General features: G+C 54.0%; 1 pseudogene; it reads right to left on the reverse strand.

The window, feature by feature from the left end:
• Positions 1-4,435: 4,435 nt before the first annotated feature.
• LOC120695119 overlaps positions 4,436-20,495 on the reverse strand; it is a 28,399-nt pseudogene continuing 12,339 nt past the window's right edge.

Genomic DNA, 20,495 nt, shown 5'->3' on the forward strand with positions numbered 1-20,495 from the left:
TTACCAGAGCTGTTATTTGAGTACTGTATCATTCTGGAAAATTTTGAACCTCTAGAACTCAGTAGAACTATCTGTGAAAATTAATTTTATTCCATGTAGCTCTATTTTATTACATTTTTCATGCCTAGTGTACTACTCCTTTAAATCTGAAAAATTTACAGTTGGCTCATAATAGGATCATAAACACTTAGTTAAATTTTCAGTACTAGTACTGACCTGGTTTGATCTATACAAATTAATCTTGTTTCTAGCAGTGGCTGTGTAAAATAATTATCATGTTTTTTTCTGCTACATGAAACTTGCTGAAATTATTACAGTAGGATGTTAATTAAGTTTCTTACCATGTGTGGAAATTTCATGACCAGAGGATACAATTAACTACACTTTCACTTTATACCTAGCTTGCACATGTTATATGACTAGGAATGAATTAGTGGCGTTTTGGAAAATTACCCTAGTTCTTTTATGAACTAAATCACGATAATTAATACTCTATAAACGATTGCCCAATATTTGGTAGATGAGTTGCTTTACAACTTAACTTGGGTTACTTAGGTTATAATCTTACAGTGGATTAATATAAATTTTGTTACCATCACAACAACTCATGCATATGCATTCATGTAGATTCGACTACTCTCGCTGACGGTACGTACGAGCTAGTGCCGGAGTCCAAGAGTGAGTAGTGCGAAGCTCAAGTGAATCTAACTGAAGCCACTGAACACCCAAACCAAGTTTCGGAAGAGCACAAGGCTAGCTACGCTCAGGAAGGCAAGCCCCGGAGCATGACCTATTACTTTCAACTCTATGCAACTTATTGTTTCTATATACTTGTGCATTTAAGTTTATAGGAGTTGATTGAAACCTTAGTTGCATGATCCTAGGTACCTATGCTTGAACACTAGTTGGTTTAGGTCGCTAGTTAGCTATGCTAATGATTCGGTAGAAGTCGAGTGATTTCCTGTCACTCGCGAGCTCATAGGAGTTGAATGTCTACTACATGCTGCAATCATAAGGTCCATGGGCGGGGCTATGGTACTTGTTGATGCCCCGTCTGTTTAGTGAAAAATGTTAAGGCCGCAGTGTGTGGTAGTGGTGGTTAAGCATTTGAACGTACTAACCACATGCCGAGAAATATGGTAATCGGTATGCTTAAGTACCTGATCGGCCCGGGGAGTGGACTTTTCCCTCACCCTCTTTGAACGTTGTTTCTCATGCGGCCACATGCGGGTGCAAGCGTGGTCACGACCCGGCGTCGACCGTGGCGTGGGGCTCTTGTAGTCGAAGGGGGTGACCCTGATCCACGAGCCGAAAAGAAAGGAGAAATGTTGCGTGGGGACTCGGTTCCCATGCGTGTGTTTAGGTCTGCCTGGCCAGGTTAACAAATTCGATTCGAATCGTCCGCCTCTCACGGATATTGGGACTGCTTAACCCTTTTGCCACATAGAGTAACAAGTGGAATATATGATGATGAATCTGGTTGGATGATGAAAGATAATTATTTTTCTACCATATATGCTATTGGATAGATGCTAATGTAGAATGGTTAAGTGAACTAGAACTTGAAAGCTAAAATCTGAAAATAAGGACTTACTCTTTATTGCTTTTCGGCAAAACCAAACCCCTCCAGCCATAAGCCTTGCATGTCTAGTTAGAGGACTAAGTATATCCTAGTCGGGTAAGCCTTACTGAGTATTAGTATACTCAGCCTTGCTTGTGGCTCAACTTTATTTTCAGGTGATACGTTTGAAGATCAGATAGCTAGCTTGACTTGGTCGTGTACTTTACCTCCTGGTTGGTCGGTGGAGTGGGATACGACTCCGGCCAATGATGACAATGCTGAGTGATGTCATGTACGGGCTTCATCATGACATCTTGTATCGTCGTTTAGAACTCGCTTTATTTCCGCTGCAGTTGAACTCTGAACTACTTTCAATTTGAATTTCAAGTACCTTTCTGAGTTTTTGAACTTGGTTTGTAATGATTAAGTTAAGACTCGGTAATGTAATATATTTGTGAAATGTTGTACTCTCTGGACTCACCTTCGTGTGAGCTGCATGTAAACTTTGGGTTCGATCGACGCTCAGGTGGATTCTTCGGGACTTTACCCGACAACACTGCCGGATTACTCCGTTTGAAGTGTGTGTTAGCCGGGATTACCTTTTGGGTGATGGTTAGCGCACTTGAGCCGGATTAATTTGGGCGGTTCTGCTACAGAAATAGCCTTGGCATAGGACCTCAGGCTCACTGCTGATGATGTGTCATGGTTGACCAGACCTTTCACAATGGAAGAACTCAAGAAGTCAGTCTTTGGGATGAAAGAAAACATAGCCCCTGGACCTAATGGCTTCAGTGTGACCTTCTACAAAGAATGCTGGGAGAGTGTCAAAAATATCCTGTTTGAGATGGTCAACGATTTTTACATGAACAACCTGGCTGTATCAAGGTTAAACTATGGGATAATTACTCTACTGCCAAAAGTAAAAGAGGCCAACACTGTTAAGCAATTTAGACCCATATGTCTATTGAATGTGAGCTTTAAAATCTTCACCAAATTACTGATGGACAGACTAGCTGGGGTAGCAAAGAAAATCATAAGCCCCTGTCAGTCAGCCTTCATTAAGGGGAGATACATAATTGACAGCACTGTGATGCTCCATGAGATCATGCATGAGATGAGAGATAAGAAACTACAAGGGGTAATCTTCAAAATTGACTTTGAAAAAGCATATGATAGCATCAATTGGGAGTTTGTGGAAGAGGTCCTTGACAAAAAAGGCTTTGATCACAAACTGAAAACTTGGATTATGAGCACTGTAAGGGGAGGCAAAGTGTGCATCAATATCAATGGTGTCAATGGACCATACTTTAAAACTCATAGGGGATTAAGACAGGGTAATCCCTTATCTCCTCTACTTTTTAACCTGGCAGCAGATGCTTTGGTCTGCTAGAGGGAGTGATACCACACTTGATCCAGAAGAGGATTACTCACTTGCAGTATGCTGATGACATTGTCATCATGGTGAGCCACAATGACAAACACATCAGAACAATGAAATTCCTGCTATACTGTTTTGAATGGATGTCAGGCCTTAAGATCAACTACCACAAGAGTGAGGTGATTGTCATGGGTGTGGGGGAAGAAGAACACCAAAGGGTGGCTAACTTACTGAACTGCAAGGTGGGGAAACTAACCATGACCTACCTAGGGATCCCCATTAGTGACAGGACCCTGAATTTAAAGGATTTCAAGGTGATGACCCAGAAAATGAGGAAAAAACTTCAACCATGGAAATGCAAACACTTGTCTTATGGGGGGAGACTAATTTTAACCAACTCTTCTCTTAGTAGTGTACCAACCTATCTTATAGGGATGTTCCAGCTCTTTGAGGGGACCCACCAGGAGATGGACTCTATGAGAGCTAATTTCTTTTGGGGGGACACAAATCAGAAAAAGAAATATCACATGATGAAGTGGGAGAACCTCTGCATCCCAAAAGACTTTGGGGGGAGAGGGGGGTAGGGATAATCAACACCAGAATCATGAATGAAGCTTTGTTATCTAAATGGACTTGGAGAATCATGAAAGATGACCCTGATGACCTTTGCTGTAGATTATTGAAAGCCAAATATTACACTGCAACACCTTTTGTGGAGATAAAAAGGAAAAGAGGATCTCAGTTTTGGCAGGGTATCCTCAAGGTAGCACATAAAGCCAAGTGGGGGATCACCTTCCAAGTAAATGATGGAAGGAAGACTCTCTTCTGGGAAGATACCTGGCTCCTGGACATCCCATTAAAACTGGCATACCCTAAGATGTACAGGTACAGCAGGAGGAAAATGAGAGCAGTCTACAGATTCTACAAAGAGGGGGTGTGGGATTTGGACTTAAACCGTCCTCTGGACGAAAATGAATATAATGAATGGTCTGATATCATGGAGCTCCTTGAGACGGTACAATTGCAGGACCACCCACATCAAGTCAAATGGGTGTATGAGAAATCAGGCATTTTTTTCCACCAGATCAATGTATAGACTTATGACCTTTAGGGGTGTAACAAACAGGCGTACGAAACGCCTTTGGGGCTCGCGGCTACCGTTGAAACTCAAAGTATTTATGTGGCTGGCAGGTTAGGACAGGTTGCAGACGGGGGTAGCCCTGAAAAAGAAAAAGTGGAAGGGTGATCATAGGTGTATCATTTGCAGAGTTCCGGAAACCGTGGATCACATCTTCTTTGAATGTCATCAAGCTCGATTCATCTGGATTTCCTTCAAAGAAGCACTGGGGTGGGAGAAGATACCCGACACAATGCAGGATATGCTAGAGTCCTGGCTACCTCTGAGCTCACCCCAATGCAGCTTTAAACTTTTCTGCTCCACCATTATCTTTTGGGTGTTATGGACCTTCAGAAACAAGATGGCGATCGAAAATGTATTAGTAAGCGATCCCGCTAACATAATTTTCAAAATCTTGTCCTATCTGCAGAGGTGGTGACTGCTTCTTAAGGACGCTGACCGAGGACGACTGGATGACCTGACGAGGCAGGTCCGGACGTGGGTTCAGAATTTTGCTGAAAGTAGGGGGGAGGGAGATGCCTGCTTCGTGGAGTAGCTGATTGCAGCAAAGTCATGTATAGGGATGGCAACGGGTACCCGAAACCCGATGGGTTTTTACTCTATTAGGGTACGGGCATAGACTAAATTCTATACCCGCGGGTTTTTTAATGGGATAAACTTCGTACCTGTCGGGTTTGCGGGTGCAGATTTGTTCTTCAAGTACCCAAACCCGCAAACCCGTGGGTACAATAAACCCGACAACATATAACCTTAAATACTAATGTCACAAGGTCTTGTATCAAAATAAGGTCTAATCACATGCTAAGAGAGACTTAGGCTCATGTACTTCCATTCCCATCGATGATTACCTATTCATAGACTCATTTGGCTATAATGCATTGTGTATTTGTTTATGTTTTCTATTAAATTTTGTTGCATCTTCTATCGGGTACGGGAAACCCGCGGGTAAAAAAAACCCGCACGGGTACGGGTACGGGCATGAAATCATACCCGCGACGGGTATGGGTTTTTTAACGGGTACGATTTTATCCTGGCGGGTGCGGGTTTGGGTTAGTGATACCCGACGGGTTTGTACCCGTTGCCATCCCTAGTCCTGTAGTTATAGTTAGCTTTTGTTCTAGTGTTTTGTTTCCACGGTGCTCGTTCACGCTCTTTTTTGGCCGCTTGTCAGTTAAAAGGAGTTGATGCTATTGTAAGCTGGAAACCCCAGCGGCTTTTTCCTTTTTCGACTTGTATGAACGTTTATTGGCTTTCTATAAAAACAGTGTGAACTCTTTCTCGAAAAAAAATATATATAAATTGATAATTTTAAGATGATATTAGTTTATTCATAATGAAACCAAACTATCATAATATATAATATTTTCTATTTAATAGCAATTACTTTTGGATATATTATTGGTCAGAAATGAAAATGTTTGACTCCGACAAAGTTAAAAAGTTATTATATTTTAGAAAGGAGATGTAGTGTTTGCTACAGTTAACCTTGGCGCGCAGCTCCACGAGCAGGACGTCGCCGGCCGACGACGAGGCCTGGACGGAGGTGACCTCCAGGCCGAGCTCCCGGCCGTGCAGCGCCTGCATGACCCGGAGCAGGAGCCCATCCCTGCGCGGGCACCGGACCTCCACCACCGCCTCGCTCCCGATCATGGACACCTGCACCTCCGTGCTCGCCGCCGGCCTCCCCGCGCCGCCGGCGCCGCCGCTCGCTTCCACGGCTCGCACCTTGTTGCTCCCCGTCTCCGCCATTGCCGCGGAGCTGCTTGCGCTCTGATGAGCTCTCTTCTCCTCCGGGACTACTGGTGCCGTCAGGTAGTGGCCGTCCATCCGTAGTAGCCGGGCTCCTGACTCGAGCTCCTGGATGCGTCTCCGCAGCTGCTTCAGGTACTCGATCGTGTCGCCCAGGATCGACGCCCTGTCCATCTGCCAACAGGAGAACAAATTAAATAATTTCTTGCTGCAGGCCTGCAGCCTTTAGAAACATTCAGATTTCAGACAGCAGGCACCTTGGTGACGAAGGGCACCAGCGAGCGCAGGGCGATGAACCTCTCGTTGAGCTTCTCCCTCCTCCTCCGCTCCTTGAGAACATGGCTGCCGCTCAGCTCTGCCTGGCCCTGGCCCTGTCCTGTCCGTGGCCGGCTGGTGCCTTCGCCGCCGCCGTCGTCCCTGCTGGGCTCAGGTGGCTGGACGACCTCTCGCCTGTGCCTTTGATGACTGTATCCAGCAGCAGGTGCACCGATGAACAGGATGCTTGTCGGTACCTCAGCACTGGGTACCCTCGGTGTGACTAGACAAGAGTCTCGTCGTTATCCTTAACTACGCCCTGACGGCCGAGCAGCCGGACCCCTGTAGTCCGGAGCCCTACTCTCCCGACAAACGGCCCCGGACCCGTTCCAAGCTTAGAGAGGGTCTGGTGATGCCACGTGTCCCGGAGAAAAGGAGCGCTCAGCTAGGGGGCCCGGGACCCCACGGGGTTCCGGACCCCATATACTATCCGGACCCCTCAGCAGAGAGGGAGCAGACACCCCGCCTGGTGGGGTCCGGAGTCGCCATGTGTCCGCAGGCGCAGGCACACGCGTGACTGCCAAGCTTCCTCGGGAAGACTTGCCCACCTACCGCATTCAATGCGGGAGGTATTAAGTGCGCTCTGCCACAGCAGAACCCAAGGAGACTTTTGCCGGGCTGTTGGTCGCGCGTTACCAAGGAGCACAGTACAGCCGCTGGCGCCACTCACACCACGCACATTAGTCTGCTACGCAAGTTAGACACGACAACTCGGCTACGGAGTATCATAACGCCTACGCGGTAGGCCCAACAGTCTACGCCGCAACCTACACTGCCTCAACGGGCATCCCACTGATGGGACAGGAGAAGACCCCCCTCGGTCAGAGCATCTACAAGGCGATGAAGCGTACCCGGCAAGAGATGCTCCACCACTGTAGCGCCATTAATATCTATTTAGTAATGTATACATCCTTGTTGGGCCCACCTATCGGGGTCCAACGCCTGTGTACGCGCTCTCCTTACTCTATAAAAGGGGGGACACCCGTTAGTAAATGACTCAGGTCCAGAAGAGGACTGGAAGGCAGAGGATAGACTCACCCACCGACACAAGGGTAATACTACTCTCAAGTGGACGTAGGGTATTACGATCCGGCGGCCCGGACCACTCAAAAATCCTCGAGTGCTCATGTGTTCTTGCTGAAGGGGTAGATCGATCGAATAGCTTGCACTTTCCCGAGTATCCACCCTCAAGGATTAGGCGGGTGTACTAAACCACCCGGCTGTGGCCCTCCTCTTAGAGCCACGACATCTGGCGCTAGCGCCTGCCACTGTCGGTACCCTGTACCAGGGATACCCACTTCTACTGCAACAAGACAGGACTCGCATAATCATCTGTGACTAACGCCATAAGGGGCGGAGCTGCCGGGCCCCACGGGTCAGGGTCCTACCTCACCGGGCCAATGGCCCCGGACCAGCTCCCCGCTCTGGGACGGGTCCGGTGACGCCACGTGTCCCAAGAAGAGGGGGAGCTCCGAACCAACGGCCGGGGGGCCGAACCCCCCATAGGGGTCCGGGACCTCCCATGCGCGTAGAGCCAGCATACCGCCAGGGGGGTCCGGAGGCTCCACGTGTCCCGCAGGTGCGGGCGCGGGCACGAGTCTTCCACTGAAAGACTCGCCCACCTACCGCATTTAATGTGGATGGTTGAGGCGTGCTCTGCACCCGCGGCACGCGGGGCAGCCTTTTTCAGGCCTCACTGTGGGCCGCGTAGTACCAAGGTACACAGTGCAGCTGCCTGCGCCGCACCCGCGCAGAGCCCGTCTGCCGCATTAATTGGATACGATGGCACGACACTTTTCCATCATGCCGCCTACGCCGCAAACTACACAGCCCGTCCAGCTACGTGGCAGGCGACATCGCTGGCTACGCCTGGCGCCGTTTCGACAAGACAGCGCCTGGACACGCCGGATGGAGGATTCCGGGAGCAGGCAAGGAAATCCAGGAGGGAGATCTCCTTCGCTTGCGACACTTAATGTATGAACAGTACTTAGTTTATACTACATCGTTGGGCCCACCTGTCGGGGACCAACGGCCATGTGCGCGCCTCACTTGAGATATAAAAGGGAGGCGCTCGCTGTACACGAGAGAGGACACGCTTTCCAGAGCACCCTAGATGCACGCTGGACTCAGCTCCAAGCTCTTCCAAACCCAAGCAATACATCACACAGTGGACGTAGGGTATTACGCTCCGGCGGCCCGAACCACTCTAAATTGCTGTGTTCATCGTGTTCTTGAGCGAGATCGAACTAGGACCAGCTAACCCCCGAGTACACACCCTCTGGGCTTAGGCGGGTGCCTTCCGCCACCCGGCTGTGGTTTGCCACACCACGACATTTGGCGCGCCGGGTAGGGGTCATAGCTGGTTTCACTTCATCTCTTCTTCGTCTCCATGGTTCGTGTGGACGACGTGGAGATGACGGAGGGTGTGGCATCCTCCACGCCACACGCCTCTCGCGTTCCTGCTCCAGGGGCAACCGTGCCTGGGGAGCAGCCACCGTCGGCAGCGGCGCGCTGCTCGCCGGCAAGAGTCAGGGCGCCAATCAAGGGCCCCCTCACAAGCTGCGAGCAGCGGAGCGCTGGCGGCGGCTAGGGAGTTGCTTCACAACCCTCCGGCTGCTGCAGCTTCGCCAGACGCCCTGAGGCAGTGGCGGGACGACGTTGATCGTCTCCTCTATCTGGCTCAGGCCCCCCCCAGTTCTGCAAGGACTAGGCAACGGCCTCCGCCTGGCAACGCGGTGGTGCTCTACTACCGACGCCAGGGCGGTGCGTCGGCTTCCGTGCGCTCCCCCACAGTGAGGGGTGCCCGAACAGAAAACCTGCGGGCGGAGCTCAACCGCAGGCGCCCGGGTGAGGACGCCCGCATCTCCGTGGAGAGGGCGCGAGAGCGTCGTCTCAACATTGAGGGTCGCAACCTCAATGCCGACTTGGACGCGGCAGCACCCAAGCCTCCGGGGAACGCCCGGATACAGGCGTGCGCCCCGGTGGCTGGGGTGGGCTGCGCTGCGCTGGCGGAGCACCTCCGTGTAGTGGCATGGCCGTCCAAGTTCCGCCCACACCTGCCAGAGAAGTACGACGGTACCACTAACCCGTCGGAATTCCTACAGGTGTACGTTACCGCCATCACAGCAGCCGGTGGTAACGATGCCGTCATGGCATCCTACTTTCATGTAGCCTTGTCTGGGCCAGCCCGGACTTGGCTCATGAACCTCACTCCTGGGACGATTCAGTCCTGGGAGGAGCTCTGCGCGAGGTTCACAGCAAACTTCGCCAGTGCATACTAGCAGCATGGTGTGGAGGCTCACCTCCACGCCGTGAGGCAGAAACCCGGGGAGACGCTCCGGGCATTCATCTTGCGCTTCACCAAGGTACGGGGTACCATTCCTCGTATCTCTGACGCATCTATTATCACTGTTTTCCGTCAGGGGGTACGTGATGAGAAGATGCTCGAGAAGTTGGCTACGTACGAGGTGGAAAGTGTTACCACACTTTTCACCCTGGCCGACAAGTGTGCCAGGGCCGCTGAGGGCCGTGCATGGCACTCAGTCCCCCAAGACGGAGACGCCAAAGCTGGTGGCTCTGGTGCTACCGCTCAGGGCAGTGGCAAGAAGAAGAAGAACAAGAACCGGAGTCGCGGAGAGCCGCAACCCGGCGGCCCAGCCATTGCAGCAGTGGCACCAGCTGCTGCGGCAGCAGCTGAGGGCCAGAACGCGCATGGTAAATGCCCGCGCCCGCATGGTGGCGGCGGAGGTTCATGCCCCGTGCATCCCACCGCTCGCCACAGCGCCGCTGACTGCCGCGAGATCCGGAAGCTCGCGAAGCGGGTCAGTGGGTGACGTGAGCAGTCCTCCAAGGACGGTTCGCCCCCTCCTCGCCAGCGACCTGGCAAGGAGAAAGCCTCCGACAGCAGGGCCGCTGCTGGGGAGAAGGAGCTGGGGTACCAATCCCCCGCTCGCGAGCTGAAGGGCGTGTACCATGACGACAACTCCGACTCCGACAACGACGACCGCCGCAAGAAGCTGTACGTAATGTACGGCGGAAGGTGGGAACTTGTCTCCCGGCGGGACGTGAAGACCCTTCACCGAGAAGTCCTCCAGGGGGCCCGAAGGCGGCGCCGCACCAAAGGTGGATGAACACCACCATCTCATTCGGGCCATCCGACTGCCCGGAGAATATGGCTGGGGCTGGTGTACTACCTCTAGTCACCGCTCCTGTCATATCCAACGTCAGGCTCTATCACGTGCTGATAGACGGTGGGGCTGGCCTCAACGTCATTAGCTATGCAGCGTTCAAGCAGCTGCAGATCCCGGAGTCCAAGCTGACTCCCTCTCGCCCATTTTCCGGAGTGGGCCCACATCCGGTGTTCCCTCTGGGGAGCATCACACTGCCGGTCACGTTCGGGACCGAGGAGAACTTCCGCACAGAGAGCGTTCTGTTCGATGTTGCGGAGGCGAACCTCCCATTCAATGCCATCATTGGCCGGTCGGCACTCTATCGCTTCATGGCCATTGCCCATTACGGATATTTGGTCTTGAAGATGCCTTCCCCTGCCGGTGTCCTCACCGTGCGGGGTGACCGCACCGCTGCCGTCGCCGCAGTAGAGAGACTGCATGCTCTGGCGGCAGAGGCTGCACGTTCCGAGGAGGACCCGTCCACCTCGCAGCTCAGGGCGCCTGCAAAGGCTCCCAAGGTTCAGCCGTCTGATCCGGACGATGTCCCCGTGAAGACGGTGCAGATCGGGGCGGACTCCTCCAGGACCACCCGTATCGCGGGGAACCTGGGGGAGAAATAGGAAGACACGCTCATCACTTTCCTCCGGGCAAATGTGGACGTGTTCGCCTGGGAACCGTCACAGATGCCCGGGATCCCCAGGGAAGTGATCGAGCACAATCTGAGGATCTACCCCGACGCCACGCCAGTGCGCCAGAAGCCTCGGAAGCAGTCCGTGGAGCGGCAGAACTTCATCCGCGAAGAGGTGCACAAGCTGCTGCACGCTGGCTTCATCGAGGAGGTCCACCACCCCGAGTGGTTGGCCAATCCGGTCGTCATCCCAAAGGCCAATGGGAAGCTTCGGATGTGCATCGACCACACTAGCCTCTACAAGGCATGTCCTAGAGACCCCTATCCTCTTCCACGTATCGATCAGATCATGGACTCCACCTCCGGGTGTGACCTTTTGTCTTTCCTAGATGCATACTCTGGTTTCCACCAGATTCAGATGTCTAGAGAGGATAGGAAACATACTGCTTTTGTAACAGTAGATGGGCTTTATTGCTACATTGTCATGTCGTATGGTCTAAGGAATGCCTTGCCCACGTTTGTACGAGCTTTGAACAAAACCTTCTGTAATCTAGTTAGAGATATTGTTGAGGTGTATGTTGATGACATTGTGGTCAAGACCAAGGTAGGGTCAACACTAGTGGAGGACCTGTCCCTCGTCTTCGACCGGCTCCGCGCCACGCGCACGAAGCTGAATCCCGAGAAGTGCATCTTCAGCGTCTTAGCAGGGAAGTTGCTGGGTTTCCTGGTCTCACATCGAGGCATTGAGGCAAACCCGACCAAGATCAAGGCAATCGAGGCGATGAGGCCTCCTAGCCGCATCAAGAAGCTTACTGGATCTCTCGCCGCTCTTAGCCGCTTCATATCGAGGCTGGCTGAGAGGGACCTCCCCTTCTTCAAACTATTGAGGAGGTCCGGTCCATTCTCTTGGACCGAAGAGGCTGAACAAGCCTTCCAGGAGCTGAAGCAGCATCTCACCTCACTGCCAGTATTGGTGGCTCCAGAGCCCGGTGAGCCGCTGTTTCTGTATCTTGCTGCGTCTGAAGAGGCGGTCAGCATGGTGCTGGTCGCCGAAAGGACGGAGCAAACTCGCCAGGGAGACACCAGGGTCTCCCCGGCTAAGGATAGTGAGCCGGACCCCGGACACGGGGGCCCGTCAGCCTCACCTCTGCCTGAAGGTCCAGACCCCGGACGGGGGGGTGTCCGGAGGAGCCTCATTCCAGTGGGGACCCAGAACCGCTGGGGCCCCTAGGACCTGACGTGGTGGATTAGGGCGAGCCGGACCCGGTCACCAGGGTCCGGACCATCCAAAAGCCAGTCTACTACGTCAGTGAAGTCCTCCATGAGGCAAAGGCCAGGTATCTTGAGACGCATAATTTTATCTATGCAATACTTATAGCGTCCAGGAAACTGCGCCACTACTTCCAGGCACACCGAGTTGTTGCAGTGACCTCTTACCCGCTAAGAGCGATCCTGCACAACTCCAACGCCACGGGAAATATCGCCAAGTGAGCAGCAGAGTTGGCTGAGTTCCAACTGAACTTCCAGTCTCGCCATGCAGTCAAGAGCCAGATCCTGGCTGACTTCATAGCGGAATGGACTCCTTCCCCAAGCAATTCTGGGGGTCCGGACTTCAACGCCGGACCAACGGAGCCGGAAATCAGGACACCAGTCTTCACCAAGCCCCACTGGACACTCTTCTTCGACGGGTCCGCCCGCGAGAAGTGGGCCGGAGCTGGTGTGGTCCTCATCGACCCAAGCGGAGATCAGCTGAAGTACATGGTGCACCTTGAGTTCAAGGCCACCAACAACATGGCGGAGTACGAAGCTCTGATCTTCGGCCTGACGCAAGCCCTGTCTCTGGGGGTCTGGCAGCTTCTGGTAAAGGGGGACTCACAGCTAATCATCAAGCAGATCCGAGGGGATTGCAGCTGCAACAATCCCCAGCTCGCGGCATACCTCATCCACGTGAGGAAGCTCGAGAAGGACTTCGACGCCTTGGAACTACAACATGTTCCCCGCGAACTCAACTCAGTAGCAGATTATCTAGCCGCGAGAGCATCTACCTGGGCATCCGTGCCCGAGGGCGTCTTCGAAAGACGGTTGCGAGACCTACCGCCCAGCCTGCTGAATTGGGTGAAGGGGATCAAGCTAGCACCTCGAAGCTAGCGGTCTCGGCGGCATACCACCTATGGTGCCCTCTCTGGGCTGTGAGCTCTATCGAGGATCCTGGAGACCACTTAGAGCCGCTCCCACCTGCTCAGAAAGCTCCCGATGCATGGATCTCCGAGATCCGCGACTACCTGAAAGACAATATCCTCCCTGATGACGATGTGTCCGCTGAGCGCATAGTACGATTGGCTAAACGCTGCGCGGTGGTAGAAGGGGACCTCTACCGCCGTGGCGCCAATGGTATCCTCATGCGGTGCATTTCCCAGGGAGAGGGCCGCGAGTTGCTCGCGGAGATCCATGGAGGCGAGTGTGGAAGTCATTCCTCATCTCGCAAGCTTGTTGGCAAAGCCTTTCGGCATGGCTTCTACTGGCCGACAGCACTCCAGGATGCGGCTGAGCTGGTAAAGTCCTGCAAAGCATGCCAGTTCCATGCAAAGCATATACACACACCGGCTCAAGCTCTGCAGATGATTCCGCCCTCGTGGCCATTCACTGTGTGGGGCGTGGATATCCTGGGGTCATTCCCCCGGGCCGTCGGCGGGTACCGGTTCCTCTACGTCGCCATCGACAAGTTCAAAAAGTGGTGAACATCACCAAAAAGTCAGCAGTCGCATTCCTCAAGTCCATTGTGTGCAGATTTGGTGTCCCAAACCGCATCATCGCGGACAACGGGACCCAGTTCAAAAGCAGACTCTTACAAGAGTATTGCGAGGATATCGGCATCCAGCTATGCTTTGTGTCCGTGGCACATCCCCGCAGCAATGGACAGGTTGAGAGAGTGAATGTAGAGATCCTCAGGGGACTCAAGACCCGCACCTACAACTGCTTGAAGAAGCATGGTGCCAAATGAGTTTATGAGCTTCCGTACGTACTATGGGGCAACCGGACTACACCCAGCCGAGCCACCGGGGAGACTCCATTCTTCCTGGTCTACGGGGCTGAAGCATGCCTTCCCCCAGAAATTCACCTGGGCTCACCACGGGTCCAGGCTTTTGTCGAATCCATGCAAGAGCAGCTGCGGCGTGACGACGTGGACTTCGTTGACGAACGAAGGTGGCGAGCAGCAATCCGAAATGCACGCTACAACCAGGCGCTCCGGCGCTATCATCAACGGTTCGTGTGCAGTAGGGAGCTCCGGGCTGGCGACCTCGTCCTCAGACGGATCCTGAACCGAGCAGGGCTCCACAAACTCTCCCCCAGCTGGGAGGGGCCCTTAAAGGTTACAGAGGTATGCCGGCCCGGATGCGTTCGCCTTGCCACAGAAGATGGAGTGCCGCTGCCCAACCCATGGAACATAGAGCATCTGCGTAAGTTTTACACTTAGGCAGAGCAGGGAAATAAGTTTTTCCTTTGTAATAAGATAGAATTAGCATGCGGCCAGAGCGGTTGGGGTCCGCCCCCGTAAACCCGACCTCTGGCATCCATCGCACCGTCGGCTAACGCGCGGCCCAGAGTGGTAGAGGTCCGCCCTCGTAAACCCGGCCTCTGGCACCCATCGCGCAAGCCATGTACATCAGGTTGCAAAGGAAAGATTTGCCCCGGTTCTGTCCTTGTGTCAAAATTTTGTTTCGCATTTCGATTCTTGAGATTTTACCTTTCTAACCCCCGCGTGCACTTCTACTCTTGTCGCTACAGCTAAGATCTGTATTGAGTTGCTGGACTGCCGTACAGGTCCGGACCCTCTTGCTGCTGGGAGAGGGGTCCGGACCCCTAGGGACCTACTCTGGAGAGGGGGTACTTGTTTCCTGGGGTGGTCCAGAGCCCTGTGTAGCTGCTTAGCTGGTTCCGTACCCAAAGCCAACACACTCCGCCACCCTGTAACGAGTGCTCTAGTACCTGGAGCCGGGTAATTAGGGGTCCGGACCCCATTCCAGCTCAAGAGTTGGCTTCCTAAGTCCTACACGACATGTCCAGCTCTATATATCAAAGGATCGAGTACGACAAAGTGACCTCACCCACTGCTGGGAAGGGTCTGGAGCGTCGGAGCCAGGTCCGGAAAAGTCGTGTTGTTTCCCGGAGTGGTCCGGAGCCCTGTGTAGTGCCTTAGCCTGGTTCCGCACCCTAAGCCTACACACTCCGCCACTCTGTAACAAGCACTGAACTACCTGGACCTGTGCATCTGGACTCCGGACCTCGTACTAGCCTGGGAGTCGGTCCAGAATAAGTCCCGCGGGCCTGCTACTAAGCTGTGACTTTGAAGTGGTACACAGGTTAAGCCTTGGCTGGTGGTACCTAGCCGCATATCATTAAGCCTACCTACCAGGGGGTCCCGGCATCCGCTTCAACGATTTCATGCAGATCAAGGTCCAATCTCAGTGGTAGACAGACTCAAACCAACTGAGTCTATCTCCCAGGGGGCCCGGAGCATTCGCTTTGACCCAGACATCACGGATCGATTCTGCATGCATCAAACACCTAAGTTGCAGTATCATTACTACCATACAAGCGAGATTGATTCGCCTATTTGTAGTTCTTTTTGCTACACAGGGAACAATATGCTCGCTTGGCTTGCAATCTATGCTACACCTATGCCCAAGGACGCTTGACCAACCTCAAGCGGGGGTCCGAAGCGTCTTCTACAGCTCTGGCGGCCGATAGGTCCAGCAACTGAACCTATCAGCCAGGGGGCCAGGGCGCCGGGGTGCTGTGTACCGCAAACCAGAACAATTGACAAATAGCTAAGTTGAAATTTTCTTCTATTAAAATATTCAACTAGTACAATGTTTGTTACATAACTCAAAGAAAACAAAGCAAAGGTACAATGTGCAGCTTAGGAGTCTGCAGGCTCCCGCTTGAAGTAGGCGGCGACGAAGTCGATGACCTCTCGCACCCTGTCCCGAGCGGCAGCCTCCGTCTCCGCCACAGGACCATCAAGCACGGGGGCTAGCGAGATGGCCGGGTCGTGGCTCCGGAGGCAGGTCAGGATGTGCTCCGCCACCATCCGGATCAGTTCGCGGCCCTCGGCTTCAAGCTGGCCAGCAAGGACCGGCTCCAGACGCTGGAGCCTATCCGAAGCGGAGCTCAGCACTGGAAGGGTGTCACCTATCGATGCAGGCGCCTCTGCCACATGGATTGGGCTCATTCCAAATGGCACCAGCGCCAAGCTCGCTTCGCCCGCCCAGTCGACGATCCGCTGGGCCCCCACGCGCTGGTCCTCCTGCAGCTTCCGGACCGCCTCCTGGACCGCCTCCTGGATCCGACTATCCAGAGCTGCCTTGGCTGCTTCCACCTTGCGGAGCCTCTCCTCGAGCTCAGCCGTCTTCTTCTCCGCCGACTTCTTCCGCTTCTTGAGGGAGTCGCGCTGGCGCTCAAGCTGCTTCTCCATACTGGCGGTGAGGGATTCCCGCCTATCAAGGGACTTCCTATCATCCTCCAGCTCCTGCTCAGCAATAGCCAGCTTGCTGGCCCTCTCCTCCGGCTCCTTCCGCCATCCAGCCAAGGTCCCAGAGAGCCCGTCCAGCTCCTACTTGCGGATCTCGAGGCCCTGGCTGCGGGCCTCGAGCTCGGACCGCTGGGCAGTGAGCCTGGTCTCTAGTTCGGACAGCTGAGCTGTGAAGCTGACCACCTCCAAGGCAAAAAGTCTCCTCCCGCTGTGCCAGGGCTTTCTCCCGGCTTGATACTGCAAGCTCTCGGTCGAACACCTTCCGAAGGTTGGCTCGGTAGGCCTCTTGGTCGGCTTTGAGCTTTGACCAGGCTCCTATAGCACGGGAGGCTTCAGCCTTCGTGTGCGCTTCCAGGCAGGTGTGCCAGTCGGAGAGGCGCTGGCGTTCGCTCTCCATGGCAGCCCACTACCGCCGGAAGGCTGCCTCGGCGGAGGAGGTTGCCTCCACTATTGACTGCCGGACCTGGACCAGCACCTAGGGGAGGGGAGTTGCTTCCTCCTCCAGGGGGCCCAGCAGGAGCGGCCTACCAAGAACCACCTCCAGCTCCTCCTCTGCATAGCATCGGAGCTGGAGGTAGGAACTTCCGGCGCGGGCATCAGGACCTCGTTAGCCGCTGAGTTCACCGCTGTAGCACTTGTCGCCATCGCACCCGCCGCCGCCGCTGCGCCAGGTGCACCTACGCCCAGCACAGGCGTCTCCGCCGACGCTGCGTCAGGAGCGCCTGCGCCCAGCACAGGCGTCTTTGCCGCCCCTGCGTTGGGTGCGGCTGCGCCTAGCACTGGCGTATCTGCCGCCGCTACGTCGGGTGCGGCTGCGCCCAGCACTGGTGCCTCTTCCGCCGCTGCGTCGGGTGTGGCTGCGCCCAGCACTGGCGCCTCCGCCACCACATCGGGTGCGGCTGCGCTCGACATCGACACCTCAGCCGCCGCCGTATCAGATGCGGCCGCGCCTGACTCTGGCGCATCCGCCACTGCCGCATCGGGCGCCACTGGGCTCGCGAAAGCCACCACACCTGCGCTCTTCGTACCCGCCGTCGTACCCACCGTCGTCACCAAGGCCCCTGTCGCCTGGACCCCTGCTGACAGACCAGCGGCAGCGGAAGAACCGCTTGGGCGAAGAGCCCTGGCAAAACAAACAGAAGGGGCCTTCAGCACAAAGCGAAGCACCGAGAATAAGGGATGTGTCCAAAATAGCACTAACCCTGAGACAATGGGTCTCCAGCGTCCGTGGAGGCCCGACGGCTGCTTCTGCCGGTGCTGCTGCTCCCGTGGCTGCCGCTGCTGCTGTTGCTGCCGGGGGGAGGTGTTTCTCGGCGGTGATGGTGGCGGCGCGTCCACCCCGGAGGTCCCGCGATGGCCGGTGGCCCGGGAGCTGCCCTGGCCCACGTCCTCGGCAGACCTCTGTCGCTTCGTGGCGGGCTCCCCAACTAGGGTCTCGTCGCCCCGCTGCAACCTGCGCCGGCCCGCATCTCCCGACGATGCACCGGAGCTGCTCTGGGCCTGGCTGGGACCGCTCGTAGCAGGCTACCAGCCACGGCCTGCTTGCCCTTGGTAGTGGGGCCGGACCCCGCGACGTCCGGCACGGCTTGTTCCCCGGACGCACTAGGGATCCGGATCCCATGGTTCGGGTCGCCTCCGGTCTGGCGTGCGGCCAGCCCGCCGTCGTCAAGAGTCGGCAGGGTGGCCAACACCGCGGTCCTCAGGCGCGAGTCCTCGCAGAGGGGGACGACACCCTGGGGAAGGATCAGATGCTCCGGGATGAAGGCTTCCCCCGTCACCGCCCGCACCAGGACCTCCAGGGCTTCCTGGGTCAGGTCGCTCCCTTCTCCGCGGTGGGTCCTGCTGCAGTCGTTGAGGCCGGTGAAGTTCCAAGCAGGGCGCGGCCGCTGCCTCAGGGGGGGGCGATCCGGCGCTTCAAGAAGTCCCCAAGCACGTGCAGCGAGGTGAGGCCGCTCTCCGCTAGCGACATGATCTCGCCCAGCACGGAGTCGAAATCCGGCTGTAGGGACGGCTTGGCCCTCCAGGATCCACGGCCAGAGGCGGGCCCCTCGGTCGGCAAGGCGAGGCGCTCGTTAGCTTCAGTGGTTGTAACACCCGGTTTATAAAAGAACATAAACCGAGCAATCATATACGTGCCAGGATCAAGTCACACGTATATACAACAGAATGAACAGTATATCATAGCACATATCACGTAAAAAGACATAATAAAGCGAATACGAATGTTATTTATTACAATAATGACAAAATGTCTGATACAGCGGAAGCGAAGTACAATATACGATAAAGCTCTCTGAAGCCGAAGCAGGGCGCCACAGGGACGTCGACTGGGAGACGAAGCACCTAGAAGTCCTCGTAGTCCTGGTAGCGCTGGACGAACTCCCTCGTGTCGGCAGGAACTGAGCAGCAGTAGCGTAGCCAAGAGGGAAAAGTAGAGAAGAGGCAAGAGTGAGTACACAACTTGTACTCAACAAGTATAACACAAACTATGAGGCTCTAGGCTGGCTGACTCAACTGCATTAGCTTTTAAGTGTTGGCAAAATTTTATTAAAGCTATTTACTACGAGTTGATGAATTATCATTAACCCAGTTACATAGTAATTAATCAAGTTTAGTCATGACACTACTGAGAACCAAAACCAAGACCAAGCCACCAAGGTAAACCCCGAGAAGCACCTCCCTCGTCGGAAGGAGATAACTTCACTAATCAAAAGGAGGATCTGGGCCGCTCATAACCGTGAGCACGGCTAGTATACCAGTTTTACACTCTGCAGAGGTTGCACATCTTTACCCACAAGTCGTGAGCTACGCCAGTTGTTCATCACACTTCCTTAGGTGAGATGGCCAGCGACTCACTACGAGGCCTTTAGAAAGAATCTCGTTGGTAAGGCGTAACCGCGAGAGTTAGGTCGGCGACGATGGGGCCCACCTCCGGGGGTACAAGCACAGGAGCGCAATCCAAGCACAGACCAAGCCGGAGGAGCAGGGACCATTGAAGCTTACTACTCTTGCCCCGCAGGTAAGTTACTCCAAACCAAAAAGATCTAGTTATTACGCCAAGTCTATCCCATTCTAGCCTTGTGGTAGCGCTGTTGTCCCAGGTTGTCGCTCTATGAACCGGTCCTTATGGAGAGTGGCCAACCAGGCAGTAAGCACCGTGCTGGCCCCCTAAACCATGTTTCTAAAAAAACATCTTTTAACGAGAAGTGAGCCACTCAAGCCACACAAAGTGCCACTCTCAGAATTAAGTTCAAGTAAACCATTAATCAATTTAATTAAAAAGGACCAACGTGTGTTATAGCGCAGCAACCTAGCACAACTAACCAAAATGCAACCCAAAGGATATATATAAAGGATATAAACTGGCTAGGAAATCCTTAAAGGCATACAGTATTAAAATGCAGTATGAAATTGTATTTAAAAGTGATAGGTGGTTCATGTTATACTTGCCTTCCTCGTACTGCTCTGGCTGCTGCTCAAAGTGCTCGGAAGACGGCTGCTCCAGGTACTGGTACTGGGGCTCCTCAGGTAGCTCAGCGTCTACTCACGAACACATGGCCAAAACAATGCACGAAAAATAAGCATACAAGCAAACATTATCAAAAACTATGAAACAGTACATCAATACATAAAAACAGCGCACTAAACTACTCTAATACTATTCTACGCGTTACAACGATCGCGTGGATATAAAGAACGCTAAAAACGGAGCTAAAACGCGTAATCTAGGCCAAAAACAAGGTTCAGGGGCTTATTTGTAAGAAAACTGAAGTTCCAGGGGGCTTTCTGCTAAAACCGAGGGTCTGGATGTAAATAAACATTAGTTCCAGGGTCTAGCGCGCAAAAACTACCAGGCTGGACAGCGGGTTGTATTTTAAAGAAACCCAGGGTGTTAAGTGCTAAAAACAGGACCTAAATCTAATTTCTTTTGAACTGTCTAGGAGCTCGGGTTGATTCTAGAAAACCTCAGGGGCTCTTTAGAAAAAGAGCCAGGCCGAAGGGGTACGCGCAGATCCGGGCCGTT

This window comes from Panicum virgatum, chromosome 2K (assembly GCF_016808335.1).
Source record: "Panicum virgatum strain AP13 chromosome 2K, P.virgatum_v5, whole genome shotgun sequence".
Classification (NCBI taxonomy): domain Eukaryota; kingdom Viridiplantae; phylum Streptophyta; class Magnoliopsida; order Poales; family Poaceae; genus Panicum; species Panicum virgatum.